Source organism: Haliotis asinina, chromosome 8, assembly GCF_037392515.1.
Source record: "Haliotis asinina isolate JCU_RB_2024 chromosome 8, JCU_Hal_asi_v2, whole genome shotgun sequence".
Lineage (NCBI taxonomy): Eukaryota > Metazoa > Mollusca > Gastropoda > Lepetellida > Haliotidae > Haliotis > Haliotis asinina.
This window is the reverse complement of record NC_090287.1, coordinates 42,647,415-42,653,414: the sequence shown is the minus strand read 5'-3', so window position 1 is coordinate 42,653,414 and position 6,000 is coordinate 42,647,415.

Here is a 6,000-nt window from a genome sequence, read left to right as displayed (position 1 = left end):
TTTGACAATTGAAGTGTTCTACTGGTGTGGACTAGCGACGTCAGTGCGACACACATGGTTGAAGCGTTCCACTGGTGTATCCCAGTGGTGTACGTCAGTGTGACACACAGGGTTGAAGTGTTCCATGGTTGTGCCCAAGCGACGTCAGTGTGACATACAGGGTTGAAGTGTTCTACTGGTGTATCCCAGCGACGTCAGTCTGATACACGCGGTGTAAGTTGTCCACTGGTGTATCCCAGCGGCGTCAGTCTGACATACAGGGTTGAAGTGTTCCACTGGTTTATCTTAGCGACCTCAATCTGAAACACGGGGCTGACACTGGTGTACCTTGCCGCGTCTTGTACAAGGTTGAACAAATGCGGAAGTAAAGCAAAGTAAAAGCCATTAAAATACACAAATCTCTATGTATGACATGCTTCACGGGAATATAGTAATATTTTTCGATGTGATTTGTCTTAAAGGCTGTATTGCAGATGTGTTCTGTTATGACAGTGGGTGATGGATGGTGGTGACTCCCCCGTGACACGGCACCCTCTAGAAAACACCATGTCGACACTAACCTGCGGGGGTAACTCTCTACACACGTTCTGCACGCTCTGCATTCTCTGCACGCCCCATTGATGATACCGTCCCTGCAGCTCAGTACATGAAATAACTTCAATGTACACACACCTTCACCAAATGTACATACCTTCAGTACAGGGAACAGGGAAATGACGTTTGTAGAAGAGAGAAGATGAATCAACTCAGACTTGTATTGTATTATGTAAAGTGAAGATGAATCAATTCACGCGTGTATCTTATGTAATGTGAAGAGGAATCAGTTCACAGTTGTATCTTATGTAAAGTGAAGAGATATTAAGTTAGTTAACATCGAAGAGACGCAGTATATATCATGGTGAAGACAACTCACATGAAAGCCCATCTGTCAGGATAAGACAAACGTCTATCAGTGAGGATGTCACCCCGTCACGTGTGACCCCACTGCCAAGGGTTGTCACCTGTCCTTCACTACCACTGCCTGGCTGACTCAATAAACCTTCCGTCTCATTATCAATCTTCATCTGAACTTTCCCCGACATCTTCCTAAAATACTCCCTAGGTCCATCTGAGGGCAAACCTCGAACATTCAGTTCCTTAAAGCTTCATGTTCACTTCCTCTTACACATAAAACACCAAATACTTGCGCCGTCCGTAGTCGTAACCGTATGATGAAAGATGATCAACTGTCGTAACAAAGGGAACAATCTGTATAGCAGTAGTTTGCTGATTTTTATTACATCCAAAGAATTTTTATATCGGATGGTTCGTAGATCTGAAGAAACACGTTATATGATGGTACGTAGGTCCGAAGAAACACGGTATATGATGGTACGTGGGTATGAAGAAACACGATATATGATGGTCTGAAGAAACACGTTATATGGCGGTACGTAGGTCTGAAGAAACACGTTATATGGCGGTACGTTGGTCTGAAGAAACACATTATAAGATGGTACGTAAATCTGAGTTATTCAGTGTTATGGTACAGTAGCCAAACTGGAAATTGAATACATTTCGATTCTTTTTTTGATATTACTGTTTTGTCAAAAGGACAAATGTAGCAATCCCCGAAACTGTAAAACACAATACTGTATCTGTTTGTTAAAAGATATACATTAGTGAAACCTTTAAGTGAAAGTCGGCAGTAGTTACACGTCATTGCCTAGTTTAACATTGCACTACAATAAGTAAAAGGACTGATGGTGTAGATCGAGACTTATAGATAGAGAACACACACCCCATCACACACCAGCCCACTCCAGTCTTCAGTGCCCGTCCAGATCAGCTGTTGCTGACACATGTGCTGCTTGTGTAACATGTAATGCTCCATGCATGTGCACTGCTGTGAAGTAGTTACGTCAGCGTGATGCGGATGTCACGTTCGCATTCATCAAACACGGAAGTCTGATCAAACACACATTTCCGAGAATCTAAATAACCTTTAATTGATAACGTTTCTTTTTCAGGACTAAGACTCTCGTGTTTCATGACACTGTGAAACGTGATGGTCTCGCTGGTCACCAGTTCAATCACTCTTGTTCACTATACTGTTCGGAATACTTATTTCACTGCTCTAGGAATTTAATTCATGTAACCGTCTCTAGAACAGAAAGCCACACAAATAAAAGCTGTGTAAAAGAATATTGTAGTAGCCCTCTTGAAAAGGATCTTTGATTTTATTGCTACAACATTGTGCACGGGTAAATCCTGCTTCTTTTGAAGTACATGGTGACAAAGTGTCAGCTTGAGAAGTCAATCCGAGTCGTTCCCCTGCTTGTTTAGTTGGCATGATGTTGGACCAGGTACTGCGCAGCAGGTTGGCTCCCTGTTACCCAGCAAGTGTGGCAGGCATAAAAAGGCCCACCCCAGTGAAGCAATTACATGAAAGGCATTCAGGTCTTTTAGACGACGTAAGGACAACACGACAACCAGCTATTAGCTTTCATGGCTATATAACATATAACACTGAAGAAGCGAGGCATACAATCGTGCTCGCGTTCCGAGAATAGTTAGGCACTTCCGCTAGTTGTTCTTCTTCAGTATTGTGTGAATGGAATCACGTCTTTCCTAAAGAAAATGATAATAAAACGAGAGATAAATGTCCAACATTCCAAATACTTATCTCGTCGGTGAAGCGTTGAGATTCCATAATGTCAGGTTTAGAATGTAGAAACAAATTCACAAAGTAAACATGACACACATTTGTGATGTTACTCTTGCTGTATGTTTGACTGGTGGTATGATGCTACTGTTTGTGAATGCCAGAGTGGTATGATGCTACTGTTTCTGTATGCCGGAGTGGTATGATGTTACTATTTCTGTATGCCGGTGTAGTATGATGTTGCTTTTCCTGTATGCTGGAGTGGCATGATGTTGCTGTTTCTGAATGCCGGAGTGGTATGAACCTAGTCTTTCTGTATGTCAGAGCGGTATGATGCTACTGTTTCCATATGCTGGAGTGGTATGATGCTATTGTTTCCGTATGCTGCAGTGGTATGATGCTACTGTTTCCATATGCTGGAGTGGTATGATGCTACTGTTTCCATATGCCGGAGTGGCATGATGCTACTGTTTTTGTATGCTGGAGTGGTATGATGCTACTGTTTCCGTATGCCGGAGTGGTATGATGCTACTGTTTCCATATGCCGGAGTGGTATGATGCTACTGTTTTTGTATGCCAGAGTGGTATGATGCTACTGTTTCCATATGCCGGAGTGGTATGATGCTACTGTTTTTGTATGCCGGAGTGGTATGATGCTACTGTTTCCATATGCTGGAGTGGTATGATGCTACTGTTTTTGTATGCCGGAGTGGTATGATGCTACTGTTTCCATATGCTGGAGTGATATGATGCTACTGTTTTTGTATGCTGGAGTGGTATGATGCTACTGTTTTTGTATGCCGGAGTGGTATGATGCTACTGTTTCCATATGCTGGAGTGGTATGATGCTACTGTTTTTGTATGCTGGAGTGGTATGATGCTACTGTTTCGGTATGCCGGAGTGGTATGATGCTACTGTTTCCATATGCCGGAGTGGTATGATGCTACTGTTTTTGTATGCTGGAGTGGTATGATGCTACTGTTTCCGTATGCCGGAGTGGTATGATGCTACTGTTTCCATATGCCGGAGTGGTATGATGCTACTGTTTTTGTATGCCGGAGTGGTATGATGCTACTGTTTTTGTATGCTGGAGTGGTATGATGCTACTGTTTCCGTATGCCGGAGTGGTATGATGCTACTGTTTCCATATGCCGGAGTGTTATGATGCTACTGTTTTTGTATGCTGGAGTGGTATGATGCTACTGTTTCCGTATGCCGGAGTGTTATGATGCTACTGTTTCCATATGCCGGAGTGGTATGATGCTACTGTTTCCATATGCTGGAGTGGTATGATGCTACTGTTTCCGTATGCCGGAGTGTTATGATGCTACTGTTTCCATATGCCGGAGTGGTATGATGCTACTGTTTCCATATGCTGGAGTGGTATGATGCTACTGTTTCCATATGCTGGAGTGGTATGATGCTACATGGTGACGTGGTTTCTTTTCCTTTCTTGATGCGATACTAGGTATTTCTCTCTTTCTTGTGGGAAACGTCTGTCGGTGCACTTACGTATGTAATATACTGATATAGTCAGGCTAACTTTGAATATGTAGTTAGCATGTTAGTTTGTGTATTAGACTATGCAAGTATTTCAGTTGATCTTCGGCGTCTGTTTGCGAATGCCCGTATAGCTCACCAAGAAACTCAAACTACCTAAACAGTGATTCTGGGTTCAATCCATGAAAAGTGTTGCTTTCTCCGTTCCAGTTAACAAGGGACCACGCTATAGTTGTCTCAATAGGTAGGGTGGGTACAGACTATGTCAGATGGCTGGATGCTGTCAAACTATATAGACGGGTATGGGAGTGCCTGGGCCCAATCATGTATGACTATCTCTGCAAACCAGACAGATATCACTATTTCATTAAGTACTACACGGATATATAGCGTCGCCATAATAGTGGGATAAGTGAACTATTATACAGGAGAATATTAAGTGCTGTGTGATGGAGCGTGTGGTATTTATACATGCTGTCGCCAGTACTTTCCTTGTTCGTACCTCCATACACCCTGGCGCCTTGGTGGAGACACACCCTCATCAAACACGTCCATTCTCTCAGGACCCCTTCCCACACACGGGTCGATTCTATCTCATAATAATGTATGCTACTCTAAATATGATTGTGAAAACAGACTTTTTAATATAACTACAGTTCAGCTGCCGTGACGGTATAATGCAAACACATAAAAATAATGTCAACTTAACATGAGCACTATATCAACTTGCTTTTTTCAGATATACACGTTCAAAGATCACTTACAAAGTAAGTGTTCTATAAATTCAGTATGAACCTTAGGCTTAGTTCTATAAATTCATGACGAAACAAGAAGTAAAGGTGTTGCTGCCTGTATTTGGCCTGTAAGGCCAGACCAGTTTAATTTTTTGCTTTACGGATTTTTGTCCTCTGAAAACCTAAGCAGGAGGGGAAAATAACCTGGCAAAGTAATATTCCTTTCAAATACTAAAAGTACTTTACTTTTGACAATCTAAGGAGCGTATATGGGACAAACCCAACCTAAAGAGATTTCTTACAAGTTTACACCTTTGGCCAATAAAACTATTAGGATTTTTTTTATTTTTAAGCGGAGAAATATTTTTTTCTCTTATCTTTGAAAACATAAGACCGGCGGATCCATAAAAACAAGAAATAAAATTGGTCTGGCTTAATCAGTCAATAACAATACTAGCATGTTTTACTGAAAGATAAAAGGCTCTGACAGTTTCTTATCCTGCTATGAAGTACTTCTTGAATTGGTTTGATAAGCCATAAGTTGTCAGTTCTCACTCGTTTAATACATATGATCACTGTTTGCGCAAGCATTACAAAATTTAGCAAAACGTTACAATGGTGAAACGGTCGGAACCAGAAAAGTTCGAACCAAGACAATGCCTCCGGTGTTAGATATAGCACCATCTTGTTGGCTTGATTTTCAGCAACCGTCAAACACGGATACACTTTCGTTTAGTTTTGAAAAAAGACTCACGACGGCAGGGTGAGCCTCAGACACATGAATTAATAAAACAAACAGGATATGATTTTTGATATAGTCAAGTCATGTCCCAAGGCACGCCATTATCCCATTGATTCACATTACATGGTGAATGACGGAAGCAGTGTTATGTTTTCATGAATATTATGGTCCAGACTGAAAAGTTGCTGTCTCATAGTTGCTGGACATCCATTTATAATGGCATCCTCCTGGCCTATCGCTTGATAATGACGTCACACAACATGACCCCAAGACATGGCTGGCAGTATACACATACGTACCATAATGGCGGTTCAGCAGACTCCAAGTACGAACAGACAGTCGTAGTCATTACTGAAAAGTTAACTCAGTTTGGAACTGC